The 17030-nt window shown below is 36.8% G+C and overlaps 1 pseudogene; it reads left to right on the plus strand.

Annotated features, from left to right (window-relative positions):
• LOC113078698 (drebrin-like protein A) overlaps positions 1–17030 on the plus strand; it is a 38198-nt pseudogene that overhangs the window by 7284 nt on the left and 13884 nt on the right.

Here is a 17030-nt window from a genome sequence, read left to right on the forward strand (position 1 = left end):
TCTGTGTACTCTCACAATTCTCCAGATATCTGTTTCCTTTCAATGACTCTGAAATGACTTCCAGTTGAGATTTTTTTTTTTTTTTTTTTTTTTACTTTCTTGAACTTAAAAGATCAATAATAGAATCATGTGCAAGCCTTTCCATCCTCAACTGTGAGTTCTGTGCTTGGCAAAAATTTTGGCAAATGAACATGGCACAAATGCCTCTTTTCATTGTGCTTTCATGTAGTTTTGGCCAATCTTGTCTAGTTGAAAGATTTTTCCATTTATTTTTCCTACATCATGTTAAATGCATTTGCTTTGGCTGAAGAGATAAGGTTCTGGGCTTGTCTGAGGGCACTATATCATTTCAAATATTTATGATGTTCTCGCTTTTCATCCCTATCCTAATCCAATAGAGAAGGTAAAAAAAAAAAATCAGACAGTATACCTGTCAAACATTACGGTTCAGAAGTTTTAAAAAATGTTTTTGAAAGAAATATCATCGCTCGCCAAAAATGCATTTATTTGCATTTATTACAGTAAAACAGTAATATTTTGACATATTATTTCAATTTAAAATCATTTTATTTATTTAAAACATATATTTTCTACTTGCAAAGTTGAATTTTCATCAGTCATTTCATTTTTACAGACTTCAGTGTCACATGATCCTTCAGAAAACATTCTATAATATGATGATTTGGTGCTCAAGAAACATTTTATTTGATCATTATCAGTCTTTAAAACAGTTGATGCTGATGTTCTATTATGGAAACACTGAAATATTTACATTCTTCAATGCGGCTTTCAGTTTGTGTCCCAAATTATATCCACTCCAAGGGGGTGGATGATATGGTGCAGTCTGAGGTGTATGTTTACAAGGAGGTCTTTATCATGCCCCCTAATGACTCACAATAGCCTCAAACCTAAGGATAATACTGTACCTAATACCTGTTGTTTGCAGCTCAAACTACCATGTGTGCATTTAACAACTAAGTCTGTGAAAATCTATGCTCAACCTATTGTAAGTGGACCTCACGCTGTTGCAGGTTTCCTCTTAACCACTTTGAAGTTCTGACTTTGACTAGCTCAAAAAAGGAGTCCATTTGCAACAAGTACCCAATACCAGTTGGGACACATTTGTGCCTTTCATTGTGGCTTTATTCGAGTCTAATAAATTATATTGATTTTTCTCTTTGTGTTGAAAAAATTAAGACATTGATAAAGGATAAACATTCCTCTTTTGCTGGTGGCATAATACGAGGTGAAAATGGGAAAGTTTGTGGTGTTTTGGGTTTACACAACACAAGTTTGGCTCTGCTGAGGCCTTTAATCACCTCAGATTTGAAACTTGCACAGGGAAGAATAAATCAACAAACAGCCTGCATATCTAAGACCCTCACAAAGTAATGAGAATGGCCATAGATCCAGCGTAAGATGATGTTATCTCATCCGTCAACCTTGCATAACCTGAGAGAGCATGAGGTTTTGCCAGTCTTAGTGTACAAACCCGATTCCAAAAAAGTTGGGACACTGTACAAATTGTGAATAAAAACAGAATGCAATGATGTGGAAGTTTCAAAATCCAGTATTTTATTCAGAATACAACACAGGTGAAATATCAAATGTTTAAACTGAGAAAATGTATCATTTTAAGGGAAAAATAAGTTGATTTTAATTTCATGGCATCAACACATCTCAAAAAAGTTGGGACAAGGCAATGTTCACCACTGTGTGGCATCCCCTCTTCTTTTTATAACAGTCTGCAAATGTCTGGGGACTGAGGAGACAAGTTGCTTAAGTTTAGGAATAGTAATGTTGTCTCATTCTTGTCTAATACAGGCTTCTAGTTGCTCAACTGTTTTAGGTCTTCTTTGTCGCATCTTCCTCTATGACGCACCAAATGTTTTCTATGGGTGAAAGATCTGGACTGAAGGCTGGCCATTTCAGTACCCGGATCCTTCTTCTACGCAGCCGTGATGTTGTAGTTGATGCAGTATGGGGTCTGGCATGTTGGAAAATGCAAGGTCTTCCCTGAAAGAGACGACGTCTGGATGGGAGCAAATGTTGTTCTAGAACTTGGATATTTCTTTCAGCATTGTTAGTGCCTTTCCAGATGTGTAAGCTGTCCATGCCACACACACTCATTCAACCCCATACCGTCAGAGATGAAGGCTTCTGAACTGAGCACTGATAACAAACTGGGTTGTCTTTGTCCTCTTTAGTCCGGATGACATGGCATCACAGTTTTCCAAAAAGTACTTCAAATCTTGATTCGTCTGACCTCAGAACAGTTTTCTACTTTGCCACAGTCCATTTTAAATGAGCCTTGGCCCAGAGAAAATGCCTATGCTTCTGGATCATGTTTAGATATGACTTCTTTTTTGACCCATAGAGTTTTAGCCGGCAACGGCGAATTGCACGGTGTATTGTGTTCACCAACAATGTTTTCTAGAAGTATTCCTGAGCCCATGTTGTGATTTCCATTACAGTAGCATTCCTGTATGTGATGCAGAGCCGTCTAATGGGCCCGAAGATCACAGGAATCCAGTATGGTTTTCCTTCCTTGATCCTTACACACAGAGATTGTTCCAGATTCTCTGAATCTTTGGAGGATATTATCCACTGTAGATGATGATAACTTCAAACTCTTTGCAATTTTTCTCTGAGAAACTCCTTTCTGATATTGCTCCACTATTTTTCACCGCAGCATTGGGGGAATTGGTGATCCTCTGCCCATCTTGACTTCTGAGAGACACTGCCACTCTGGGAGGCTCTTTTTATACCCAATCATGTTGCCAATTGACCCAATAAGTTGCAAATTGGTCCTCCAGCTATTACTTATATGTAAATTTAACTTTTCCGGCCTCTTATTGCTATAGTACATGCCCCAACTTTTTTGGAATGTATAGTTCTCATGAAAACCAAAATGAGCCAATATTTGGCATGACATTTAAGAATGTCTCACTTTCAACATTTGATATGTTATCTATAAAATATAAGTTTAAGAGATTTGTAAATTATTCCATTCCTTTTTTTACTCACATTTTGTACAGTTTCCCAACTTTTTTGGAATTGGGTTTGTATTATTTGAGATCATGCTAAAGGTGAAATAAAAAAGACAGAGCTTAATCTTCAAACATTACAACATTGTCTGTTGTAGACCACAAAGTGGTGTTTTTTGAGCCGAGACACCGGTGACTGGGTATCCTAGAATTGGCACCTCTCCATTGCAGGACTTCACAGTAGTTACAATTCCAAGAAAGCTGGTATTTTAATTCAAGCCTTTGTGGTTGGCATTTGTCTGTTAGCTTAAATAATGAGACTATGAAACGCTATTCTAACATCAAACACAGAATTTGTATTTCATTTTTAAATGGTTTCAACAGCTGCTGCATACAGTAAGTAAATAAACCCAGGTCTCATTTATTGTATGGGTGCCAACTGAACTGTGAACTGCCTGCAATTAAATCTTTTTTTTTCCATATCTATTGGGGAAGAAGGGCATTATGGTCCTGATAATATAGTATTGTGACATCATTAGAGTTGCACTGAAAATCTCATGCAAGTCAAATTTTATCCCTCACAGTTTTTACTGATGTTAATATTAAGATTTGATGCTGCTTTTGTGTCTTTCGTACTTTTCCTTTTTTTTAATGTGGGTGTAGTTCTTCTGTGACATGAGTAACTAATGAATCAGGGAAACTGGAAAAGTAATGGTGGGAAAGGTATGAGACAACTCAAAGAAGCGTACAGTAGTAGGTTGAGAAAACAGAAAACTTGATCATTTTTACTGATACATTTCTACAGAAAGAGACATTGTTCTACTAAAAGAAAGGAAGATCCTTTAAAAAGTGGTTGACCAACTTTTTTTACAAGTAATTATTAACTTATTTACAAGTCATTATTACAAGTAATAAATTCATCAAAAGTGACAGTGAAGACTTTTATGATGCTGCAGATGAATTTCAAATAAATGCTGTTCTATTTATTATCATCTACTATCTATTCATTAAAGAATCCTGAAAAAAACCTAATATGCTTTTCACAAAGACGTTAAGAAGCACAACTGCTTTCAGCATTGATAATAATAATAAATGTTTCTTGACCACCAAATCAGCATATCTGAATGAATTCTGAAGGGTCACGTGACAATGAAGACTGGAGTCATCACAGGATAGAAAACGGTTATTTTAAATTGTAATAATATTAACTAAATTACTCTTTTTACTGTATTTTAAATTGGTTAGCATAAGAGACTTATTTAAAAAACACAAAAAAAAATTTTGAATGGTATTTTGGACGATTAGGAATTAAATGCTGCCTTGAATATTTATATTATCTCACAGTTATACAACAGTTACTTCTGGTTGTCACATCTGATTGGCTGAGAGGTCTTGCAGCATGTCTCACAGCGAGCATCATGGTGGAGGAGCAAACCCACTATTATTTTACAAATTCTACTGTTTTTGTGTCACAGAATGTAACTTGAATGTAATTTTGAATGTAAAGTTGTTTAAACTTCACATATGTGATTCACTTATAAAGATACGGTAGTAATTTTATTGTTTATTCATTGTTGATTGTGTGAGGGATACTAGACTGTGTGTAAATGAGCAAGTGTCTGTGTTCCAGTAGCTTTGTGGGACAGATGACACAGGAAATGCCAGTGTTGTCCCAAAGGAGTGTTTTGGCCAGTGGCTAAACTTACCCTGTCCGGTTAGTGATTTTACAACCAAAGGTCACACATTTATCAGAGAAGTGTTGAAGAAAGCTACACATTTGTGATACATTGATATTTAAAACATGCAAGGTCATGCAGAGAATGCATGGACAGATAAACAGTATACCGGGAAGGCAATGTAATCAAAGCATCTGCCAAATGCACAAATGTAAATGTTTGTAATGCTTGATGTTCAAGATGTTTTGCTAGAGCTGGTGGCCTTGAGCCCAAAGTCCTCATCTGAGAACGAGAGAAAGACAGAATGGGCGGATAGAAAGGGTTCCAGTGTAATTGTCTAAGAAAACCATTTGAAATAATTAAACATTATATATAATGATAGTTGTTGTTGTTTTTTTCAGCTCAAACTCAGTTGTCATTAAATAAATGATTATGGCCATCCCCCATCCAATTGTGACTAATAAATTAGGATCACAGCTGCCCCACAATAAATAAAACAAGCTTGGAAAGTTTACAGAGTTTAAGAGTTTAAGATTTTGGAGGTCAGCAGTAGATTTCCTTTAAAGGGTAATAACAGCATTGTTGATGGAAAATAGGAAGTCAGTAGGATAGGAATAGTCAATAGGAAGTCAGTTGATTCTGATAAGAGGCGTAGTAACCTTTTTGGCCATGATGCCTTGTTGAAAAGATCTGTCATCTCAAATGGACTTCCTGCACAGATAAAGTTGTATAGAAATAATAGAACCTATTTAAGAGAAGAATAGCATGCAAACCTTCCTGTCTCACTTAAAGAGGCTGGATGTATGAGTCAGGGTTACCTAGCTTGTCTTCAAGTGGATAGCTATTTATATCACAACATATAAGGTTACCTATAAAAGGCTACTACAGTTCCCGTTTGTAGACTGGGGTTACGCAGTTGGGTTCATGTTACACACTATAGTTACTTGAGTAAATGAAGCTTTAATCAATGCTGAAACACTAGACGTATTGTTCCTGTTTCTGTGTTTGTTCAGGCTTCATCATGCTAGTTGGAAGCACAAACCTTGACACACCTGTTGACTCACAAGTGTGAATATTGCAAGTTTTTGCTGACCAGTTTTGTTTGTTAGTTACAGTTTTGTCTTAATTGCAGAACAATTAGATTTTCCATGGCTAAAAGCCTGACCGCAACGACTAGTGTGTAAAATCTTTGGACCAATGGTTGATTGTTGCTTTCCACCTCACAGGTTGTTGAAAACTAATATTACGCATTGGCCATAATATTAGAGTAACACATTTGCATGCACAATCTTACACTGAGTATTCTTTGCCAGTCAGCATGTGAGGTCATGTAAACGCCTTAAACACTCTTCTATTTCTGGTGAAGGTCATTCATTGTTTAAGTAATCCCGATAAACACAGATTTTTGCCAGTGCCTTTTGCCTGTTTTTTCTTTTCTCTGTAAATGGCAATATATTAAATTATATGAATTCATTCAGAATAAATAAATTATTTTTTATTTATTTTTTAATAATTTTTTATTATTTAAATTAAATTTAGAATTTATTATATTACATATTATAAACCTAATAATTTTTTTTTTTTTTTTTGCTCTTTCTTTCTCTCTCTCAAAGACTGTCATATTTGTTGAGCTGTTTGGCAGAACAGAAACTCCCAGTTCTGATCCCAGAGTTTCTTTCATGCCCGTGTACCTTCCAATGTGACATACTGTATAACTGTCATCTGATTCTGCACTTTGACTTATCATCCTTGATATACAAATCTTTCTCCCTCTCTCCATCTCTGTATCACTTATTCACTCTCATACTTGCATGCCATTTCATTTTGCAAGCATATATAACATTTGAATGCCAACCTCCTCAGTCTGTTTTCTTTTCCCATCCCCCATCCTCTTAAATTCAGTCCCCCATACTCCTTTTCATTCCCCACCCCATCCTTCCCTATTTATTGTACGCTCTTCAGCTCCATCCTTTTGTGTTCCACAGTCTCAGGAAATCCGGATGCATTCTTTCCTCTTCTACTCTTCAAAGAGTTGCCAGTGGCACAAAATTGGCACCCAGGGGTCTAGTTATACTCTCACATAACGAACCAAAATCTAACAATCCGGGAACAATCGCCGGGACACATTACCCATGTATTATCTGTAATCTCTGTGTGAAAGGGGCTATAGATGCCTTATAAAGCTTAGATTACGCCATACAAGCAGTAAAGTGTATTTAATATTATTATTATTTTTATTATACATCTTCATTAGACTCATGTCTCTGAGTTTCAGTCTACATTTCAGGCCTCTTGGCTATTGAACTCGTTTTATTGTGTTGAGCTATTCGCCTGTGCCTGTTCCTGTTCCAGGCCAGCATACACCCAAATGAATAGCGCTTGGCACACTGCATTCAGTTTGACAAGGTTACTGTGCCAGATGGCAGTGTGCTTAAGTTGTTTTGTACTTTCTGCAAAGATTGTTAGAGTGTCCACTGTCCATACTGGGATAGGTTTTCCAGGCCTCTGTCTGATCCTTCAATGGCAGTAATGGTCCCTAACTATTTTCTTAAAAGCAGTGCTTTTTTCCCCCTATTGTTCCCATTTTTTCCTACTTGGTATTATTGTTTTGCATGTCATGTTCAGCACAAAACATCAACTTCGCATATATTTAACTGTAATCTGTGGTTCAGCACACAAGCAAATTCACATATCGTTGTTGCACACTAAATGCCTCAGGCCAGCTTACTGCAAGCTTGGGCAAACCTTTTACTTCATATTGCTTTTATGAGTGAGGCTTAAATTTCACTATTTAGGACACACTGACTATGAAAGAACTTGGTTCTGTCAGTTCATAATGAGCAAAGAAAGTTTTTTACATATGTAAATAATGCCAACTGCCATTTCTACAAGTGATTTTAGTGTAGTGACATTTGGACCCATTGGTTTTAGGTGTCTGCTTTGAATTTATGATTGTTTTTAAACAGGCCAAGGAATATTAGTGAGCCAAATAGTACCAAAATGACAGGTTTGTAGACACTGTAGCAGCACTGGCAAGGAGCTATTAGTCATTTAGTAAGTTCAGACTAAGGGGTCTAAAGGGTTTTCTGGAACAGTAAAATATGCCACACTTTAGACTCGACACTTTAGACTTTAGACTCAAATCGTTTTTTGGAGAAAATGCCAGCTTATTTCACAACCACGTAGGTAAATCTCCCTTGGCCTCTTTTCTCTCTTGAGCCATTGATTTTGCTGAATGTTCTTCTCCACAGCTGTTTTCCAGCTTTACGCACTACAGATGGAATGTGGCCATCTTAGGCAAGGTGGACATCCAAGTGGATTTGGCATGGGAGTTTATTTGAAGTTTATCAACATGGCTTTCAGAGAAAAGATGTAGTCAGGATGTTAGAGACAACATTTAGCTTAACACTTGGATATTAGTCAGGTCAAGTCACCTTTATTTATATAGCGCTTTAAACAAAACAGATTGTGCCAAAGCAACTGAGCAACATTAATTAGGAAAACAGTGTGTCAATAATGCAAAATGACAGTTAAAAGCATCTCATCACTGAATTCAGTGATGTCATAATCTCAGTTCAGTATAAGTAGTATCTGTGCAATCATTTGCAATCAAGTCAATGAAGTGTCCCAAACTAAGCAAGCTAGAGGCTACAGCGGCAAGGAACCAAAACTCCATCGGTGACAGAATGGAGAAAAAACATTGGGAGAAACCAGGGCTCAGTTGAGGGGCTAGTTCTCCTCTGACCAGATGAAACCAGTAGTTCAATTCCAGGCTGCAGCGAAGTCAGATTGTGCAGAAGAATCATCTGTTTCCTGTGGTCTTGTCCCGGTGGTCATCTGAGACAAGGTCTTTACAGGGGATCTGTATCTGGGGCTCTAGTTGTCCTGGTCTCCGCTGTCTTTCAGGGCTGTAGAGGTCCTTTCTAGGTGCTGATCCACCATCTGGTCTGGATACGTACTGGATCCGGGCGACTGCAGTGACCCTCTGATCTGGATACAGACTGGATCTAGTGGCTATGTGACCTCGGAATAAGAAAGAAACAGACTAATATTAGCGTAGATGCCATTCTTCTGACGATGTAACAAGTACATTGGGTGTTATGGGAAGTGTTCCCGGTTCCGGTTTACTTAAATAATGCAGCCTAAAAATAATTTTGATATTAGAAACGTATTAGTGTGTTATGTGTAGGCCAGGTTATAGAGATGGGTCTTTGATCTACATTTAAACTGCAAGAGTGTGTCTGCCTCCTGAACAATGTTAGGTAGGTTATTCCAGAGTTTAGGCGCTAAATAGGAAAAGGATCTGCCGCCCGCAGTTGATTTTGATATTCTAGGTATTATTAAATTGCCAGAGTTTTGAGAACGCAGCGGATGTGGAAGACAATAATGTAACAAGAGCTTGTTAAAATACTGAGCTGCTTAACAATTCAGGGCTTTATAAGTAATATGCAAGATTTTTAAATCTATACAATGTTTAATAGGGAGCCAGTACAGTGTTGACAGAAAATGGCTAACTTTGGTCATACTTCCTGGTTCTAGTAAGAACTCAGCATTTTGCAATTGCTGGAGTTTGTTTATTAAGTGTCCAGAACAACCACCCAATAAAGCATTAAAAAAAATCTAACCTTGAGGTCCTAAATGCATGGATTAACATTTCTGCATTTGACATTGAGAACCTAGGTCATAATTTAGATATATTTTTGAGATGCAGTTTTACAAATGCTAGAAATTTGGCTTTCAAAGGACATATTGCTATCAAATAGCACACCTGGGTTCCCAACTGATGACAAAGAATTGACAGAGTAGCCATCAAGTCATAGACAGTGTTCTAAGTTATTACATGCAGTTACATGGAGTTTTTACATCCTATACTTAACACCTCTGTTTTATTTATTTTTTCTTCAGAATCATCCAGTTTTTTATATCGACTATGCATTCTGTTAGTTTTTCAAATTGGTATGTTTCGCCAGGCTCCGAAGAAATATAGAGCTGAGTATCATCAGCATAACAGTGAAAGCTAACACTGTGCTTCCAGATGATATCTCCCAAGGGTAACATGTAAAGCGTGAAGTGATAGACGATAGTATCGTGTATCGACGATAGTCAGAGATATAGACGAAAGCAGATGTCTCTGTCGATAGTCAACACAATATTATGCTCATTCTCCTATTAATGTATTAAATAATGATAATAATTATTATTATTTTTATTGGGCGGCCTGGTATAATTCGGCTATCAAAATGCCCAGCTATTTCCCTTCAGCACCACATTTCACACATACACACACACACACACACACACACACACACACACACACACACACACACACATTTGCGCGCAAATGAGAATTAGAGCCTGTAGCCAGTGAATGAGTCTCCATCCACAAACAGATGTACTTCGTCTGCAGATATAAGGTATTTCATTGCACTTTAACAAGTAATCTGAACGGCCTATATATGTGCAATATTTTAAACGAGCCCTCACTAACTGAGTTTAATGCCACAGTAATGTTAGAATGTATCTCATTCTTGTTTCTGTAGTGGTGCCTCAGGCTCGTCATGGGGCACGTGGTCCTGAGCGCTGTATGACTGATGCATCAGTCCAATTCAACTTTACTCCAAATAAATGAACTTACCTGTTATGAATACTTTATATTTGACTGATTTTGCAGAACATTTAGACTGATAACTTCCGTTCGCAGATGCGGCAGATTTGTCACAGGACGCGCAATATGAACTAGCTGTTTTAAATACAGTATTTTTATATTTAACGTTAGTTGATCAGTATGTTTCAAAGTATATTTTTTCGATTATTGGTGATTCCATAGGCTCTCTATGCAACAAGTAACAAGTATTAATGTTTTACTTCCACTTTTACCAATTTAATGCATCCTTGCTCAATAAAAGTTTTAGTTTCTTTTTTTTTAAATCTCAATGACTAATTTTGAACTGTAGTGTACATTTAGATTTATTTTTAAGTATTTTTTATTGTTTAAATTGCTATACAAACACCCACGTAAATCACTCCATCTTAAAACATCCTTCCAATGTTTCTTCTTTCCTTTCTCCTTTGTGCTGCCTGTGCAAACCTTGTCCATGCATGCTGATTTGTTTATGGCCTGTATTTCTGTCTTTTTTCCCTCTATTCCTCATTCTCTGTTCTTGAGCTCATAGCTGGCTGGACTGCAGAACAAGGACTGCTTGTGTTTTTCTCATCAGACTCTTGACACAGGAAGTGTCTATGTGTGAGGTGAGGACAGTCCAGACGACTTCCAGACAACACCTCTCTCCACTCTCCAGGAAATGTCTAGTGCAGCATTAGATTTCATTTCAAAAAATATATAAAGGTACATTGTGAAGTGTTTTTTTTAAATTATTTATCTGACTTAGTTTAGTATTCAGTCAGGCCACACTATCATTGACACATTGTTCTTGCAGTCAGTTCTTGCTTTCATTTGCATGTTGGTCCCTCTGGATTTCTCAGCTTTGTTTTTAGTGTTGTACTGACAAGCTCTTTAAATGAAGTCCAGACCTACTCAGTCTAGTTCTACAGGATTTTGGGTTTTTTGGAGTTGTGGTTGGGCATTCATATTATATAAAACCACACTGTACTGTGTTGTGTAACATCCTCAGTTGAGGTGCATTCAAATATGGATTACCAGGTTACTAGGTGTGGAATAAATCAAGAAAATATGTAATTTGTCAACCACATTTAATGCATTTGGATGACACTTTATTCAACACGACTTTCCTTGGAATTGAATCCACGACTTGTTTATTAAAGTCACCAAAAATCAAAATGGACATTAAATTGAAATTCTATAAATTTTATAGAATATTGCATTGTTTATTATAAATTATTTATGTGTAAAAAAAAAAATTGTAGTTCATTTGCCCTTACAACCTTTCACTCAAATGACATCTCAATTAACAAAATCAAGTCTCTCACTTAGCTAAGCTGTTCACTTAGATTTACATCACAAGAGGGAAGAAATGATGATTGCAACTTCTGTTTCATGCTGCATTTGCACATACAAAAGTGGAGAAAAAGTTTACAAAAGTACACATTTTTTTTTTGTGAATTCTCCCCATTGTCAACAAATGATTACAATTTCATGCAAGGACGTGGGATTTTTGAGACCAATTCATGTGAAAAGTGAAAGACAGTGTAAATGCAGAGAACAAAAGTCCTCCTTTCAGTTCATGCAAAGCAACTAGCTGCATGTGTGCTCTAGCTCACCAGGGTACGTCATAGATGCCATGGAGATGCAGTGCATGCCTGAAAGACAGTGAGTAAAGTGCTGACTGTTTGTGCTCATTTACTATGTCAATGGGAATGTGTGTGGTCTTTACTGTATAGATAAATACACTTATATACCACGGCATTTCACTGGAGCTTCATGTTTATTGCTTCATTGATTGCAGCATGATTTGATTTGACCATTAGATGAACCAATTGGCCACAAGACAACATGCTTTTAAAGTGACCAAATATACAATAGGCTCATGCATGCTGCTAAATGAAATGCATATTTGTTTGCTTTAATGCACGGAAGCATAATTTTGTAGTGTTGTTTGATCTAAGTACTAGCTGTCATTTTGAGTTTACTAATTGTTCTTACTTAATTGGAATTTATTCATTGCAGAACATGATTTATTATTACAAACCTCATTTCTTGTTAAACTGTTTGGCAAGGCCACACCTACACAGGACAAAAAATGTCTGTCAACTCCAGCACATGGCAGAAGATTTAAGAAAAAAAAAGCTCTTATTACTATCTGTGTTAACAAGCTCCCCTTCACGATACGCTTGTGTCAAGTTACCTTAACAGACAGCTGGTATTAGCACATCTCTGATCGCCTGTTACTCTCACTCTGTAGTCCTTTTTATTCCCATACTGGTGGAAGGATCTGGAACGATGATGTCACAACTTGCTAATTGCAGACTGGTATGTTGGTTTGGCTGCACACAGACTCTGATGAGGGGAAACGGGCTGTTATTGTTGCTTGTGTCTGAGCTGTGAGTCAAAAGCCCAGAGGCTTCCAGAGATCAGAAGCTTTGGAGACAATAGAGACGTGATGACGACAAGCTGGTGTAGGTTATCCTCATTCAGTGTCAATTCCAGGGGACAGAGTGAAGGAATTCTCTCTATAAGGTGTTGAACTATACATGAACTACACATAGCTAGATACAATTTTCATTTAGACTGAATTTTGGAAAAGGATTGTTGTTTTGCACAACTGTAGTCTGCACGTTGGATTCGTGATGAGTTTAATGTGAATATGCACTACTTTTTGTATTTTTAAAGAAGCACAATTTTGCATATTTGCTTAACTTCTGTTGACAATTCTCATCAATTCCTATCTATTGAGAAACATTTTTTTGATATACAAACATCTTGTAATACGTAGTTATATCTTATTGTAATTTAGAATCAGTTTACTGAATATATTAATTATCATGCAATGAAGACTATACCAACAATTGTTATTTATTATTAACTTGAATAATGGTGTACTTGTAAACATTCATTTTTTTTTCAAACTTTACTTTGAATTTTAAAATTAAATATTTACTTGAGAAATACTTGTTGGCTACTGTCATTGGTTTAAATTTAAATGGTAAATATTTATACTAATAGCTACTTTTAAAAATGTCCAACAACATATTATTGCACATTGAATCTGTCCTGAAATTAGTATCAAAACATTAAAACTTTGAACATATAAGCAATTAATTATATATTTATAGTATTTACTGTTTATATTAAATCATATTATTTATAGCCCTCCTGAGGTTAATAAATAGTCCCCCATATGTGTCATCTAAGGGAGGAGTTTTTAGAAATGAACTTCAGGCCCTCACTTAATAAATATATTATGGAAGTGAGAGATGCATTGGAAATGATTAAAAGTGCCCAGCTCTTACTGGGCAAGTTTGATCCATGAGCCAGGCTGTTATTACATATTATTATAGGATTTACTTGACATTTTACATTGACTAACTCTTGAAACAGACCAAGAGTTTTCCCAGAGATTAACCGGTTAATAATGGCAGCTGTGGTGTACCTGCCACAGCAAGTTCAACAGTAAGCCAACTGATAGATTTATCTTTATTTGCACCTGATACACAGCAGTAAACTGGGGCGTTTTAGTTTTGTAATACTGAAAATGTATATTCTTGGGACTACTTTCTCACATTGATAGAAATTTGTTGGGTTGTTTCTAGTTAATTGTTGTAAGTAAGCAATGATGAATGTAATGAATGCAACAGAGTCGGGCTCTTTAAAAGTAACGATTCAAAATACACAGCGAATTAAAAAACGATTCAAAATACACGGCAAATTAAAAAACGTGCCAATGTGTGCTGAACTCCCATCAATGAAAATAGTGTGCATGCTTATTATGATTATTACGGTAATTGAAGTGTTTTTCATTCAGCTGGTCAGTCAGTCTAGAACACCAAAGCCTGTTAACCTCTTCAGAAGAAAAAAAAAAACATTCCTAAGAAAAATATTTGAGAACTTCTTAAGAAAGTTTTCAGAACTGAATTTAATAACATTTCAATTGAACTTAGAATTTTTCTTAAAATATTTCTAAACTTTTATCTTCACAATGTTTTTGTGAATCCTGTCCCGGAACTGATATTTTACTCAAAGAATATGCCTACATTTATTTCTTGTGTTAGGAATGGCATTTGAAAACCCTATGGATGTGTCTTTGAGTGCCAATTTCTCAGCTGCCATTTAAAACAAGAAGGCTCACCAAAAGTGTTGCACCAAAATAACTGCCACAGAAGGGAACTTTTCCAAAAAGCTTTACAAACTGTGATCCCAATTCCCTAAGCAGGGAAACTGGCAATGGACCAATCCAACAAATGCAGCATTGCACTGAATCTCAAGTCTTATTAATCTCACAAACCAAGTGCCCCACCTGCATTTCACTGTTTGCTTTGGTGTGGCCGGGTGGCCCTGATACAAAATCCATTCATTTTTCTTAGCCTCAGTTCCAAGTAATAGTCCCAGTGTATGATGCATAACCACAGAAAGCTGTGACCTGGGTTCATATGCTGTTCTTTGTATTCATACTCTATGAATACACTTGCTATTAGAGCTAGTAGCCCCAGGATCCTCGGGTAAAAAGCCCTGACTTGAGCCTGTCAGATTTAGAGTTTCACTAACAATGTAAAAAAAACAAAAAAACAATCATAGGCAACGACAGCGGGCTTCAAACTCAAATTGAAGCAAATATGAGGAACTTTTGCTGAAAAATCAGGAAACTACTGGCAATAATACAGGAAGAGAGACAGAGAGATAGAGATGACTCAGGTCAGCTATTCTGTAAGAACATTTAGTATACGCATTACTCCAGAGAAGACCTGCTAGGTTTACTAAGGTCAGTGCTTGGTATGCATCATACATGTCCAGTATTTGGAGCATTCTGGAATAGTGTGAACATGTAGGATAAATACATGGAGAATGTACACATGGTCCTCACACTCAAGCCCACTTACTGCATTATTGTAGGCCCTCTATGCCCCGCCTCTCTCAAACGCGTTGTTTTTACAAAGTCCCTCCTTCTGACAACCCCAGTCTGCTCTGATTGGCCAACTGACCCAGTGCATTGTGATTGGCCGAACACTGCAAGCACTCGGCAGAAATGTAATGCCCCTTTCCATAATCGAAGCTCGAATGCGTTTGTAGTACAAAAGTGTCACTGTGTGACCCTCTCTCTCTCTCTCTCTCTCTCTCTCTCTCACACACACACACACACACACACACAATTACTCGATGCACAAAACTCAACAGTAAATAGCAAATAGTTAAACTAATAACAAAACTTACAGTAGCTGATTCTGAAGCGCCAGATTATTGTAGCAAAGTCAGAATTACCTTCTCTCCTACGTAGGTTTATGAAAAGACCATCCTTAAAATGCGTTGCTGTTCTGTTGTAAGTAATCTTAAAGATTCCTAAATGCATCTACTTTTGGAAGGCCAAATAAAGTGCTTTTGCTTCCGCCTAGATACACACATTATCTCCCTGACATGGCTGCTTCAACAGTAACTGCGGTTACTGAAACCACGGCTTCTTTCTTTGCGTGAACATTTGGGTGGCAGACGTAGACATGTGGGGGCGTGTTTGAATGAGCCATTTTAGGGGGGCATGGCAGAGTCTTATCTTTGGTAAAGAATTGAGACTTTAGTCTTTGCAACTTTACAGATCTTCTTCATGCACCAAACGCTTGTAACACTCCAAAGAGAAAGAAAAAAAATCGCATCATATGACCCCTTTAAGATGACATAAGCAAGGATGTGATGTGGATTATTTCTGGCTGTGAAATGCAAGGAGAGCCGTGATTTGTTTCATACTGTGAACGGTCAAGGATCACCATTGATATATTGACTCTGTACTTGCCTCACTTTGAAATGGTTTTAGCACTTGCTATAGTCTGGTTCAGGATATTATGTTACAAGCAGCTTTCAACAAATCTTGTAACTTAGCTCTGTCACTAGTTTCTACAGTGTGCACTGCTGCGTTTTCCTCCAGTGTACCATACTGATGTACTTCTCTTGTCTTTTTCAGGGCTTTATTTACGTATGAGGGTGTGACCAACAATCTCAAACTCACAGATTCCGGAGGTGAGACTGCTCCAAACATCTTTCCGTTGTTGTTTTTTGTCTTAAATTGTACCAGTGCTCAATAAAGCAAAGGACAATGGGGTAAGTCAGTGTGATTACAACTGGTTTAGTTGCAGAATTTCTTGTGAAGAACTACACTACCCATTAGTGTAGCATTTCGCTAACCGAAGAAAGCCATGGAAACAGGAACAGGAATAACAGCAAACAGTGTCCATCCACTCTTATAAAGGATTGTGAACGACATAATAAAATTGATTCAGATATACTTATTATTAAATATATAATCACTGGCTTATTGTTTTAGTATATCTGTAGTTTAATCTAGTATAATATTATCTATAGTTTTATCATCAGTCTTCTCACAGCCAAGGAAAAGCTGGACTTTTTACAATTATTTTAGGTTTGGAAAAGTGAATTAATCAAATATTGAAGCCAGTCTTACAAATAATAAATGTTACAGAAATTTCAATTTAATAATTAAAATTCATTTGACATGAACCAAGAGAAATGAGCTAAGAGACATGAACCAAGATAAAACATGACCGTCTACAGCCGCGAGAGGGCTGTAGACGGATTTCTATTGGTTCTTTGTTATAAATAAATGCAACTTATAGTCCAGTGCGACTTATATATATATTTTTTTTTCTCATCATGATGTATTTTTGGACTGATGCGACTTATACTCAGGTGCGACTTATAGTCCAATAAATACGGTAAATGCTCAGCACT

This window comes from Carassius auratus, chromosome 5 (assembly GCF_003368295.1).
Source record: "Carassius auratus strain Wakin chromosome 5, ASM336829v1, whole genome shotgun sequence".
NCBI lineage: Eukaryota > Metazoa > Chordata > Actinopteri > Cypriniformes > Cyprinidae > Carassius > Carassius auratus.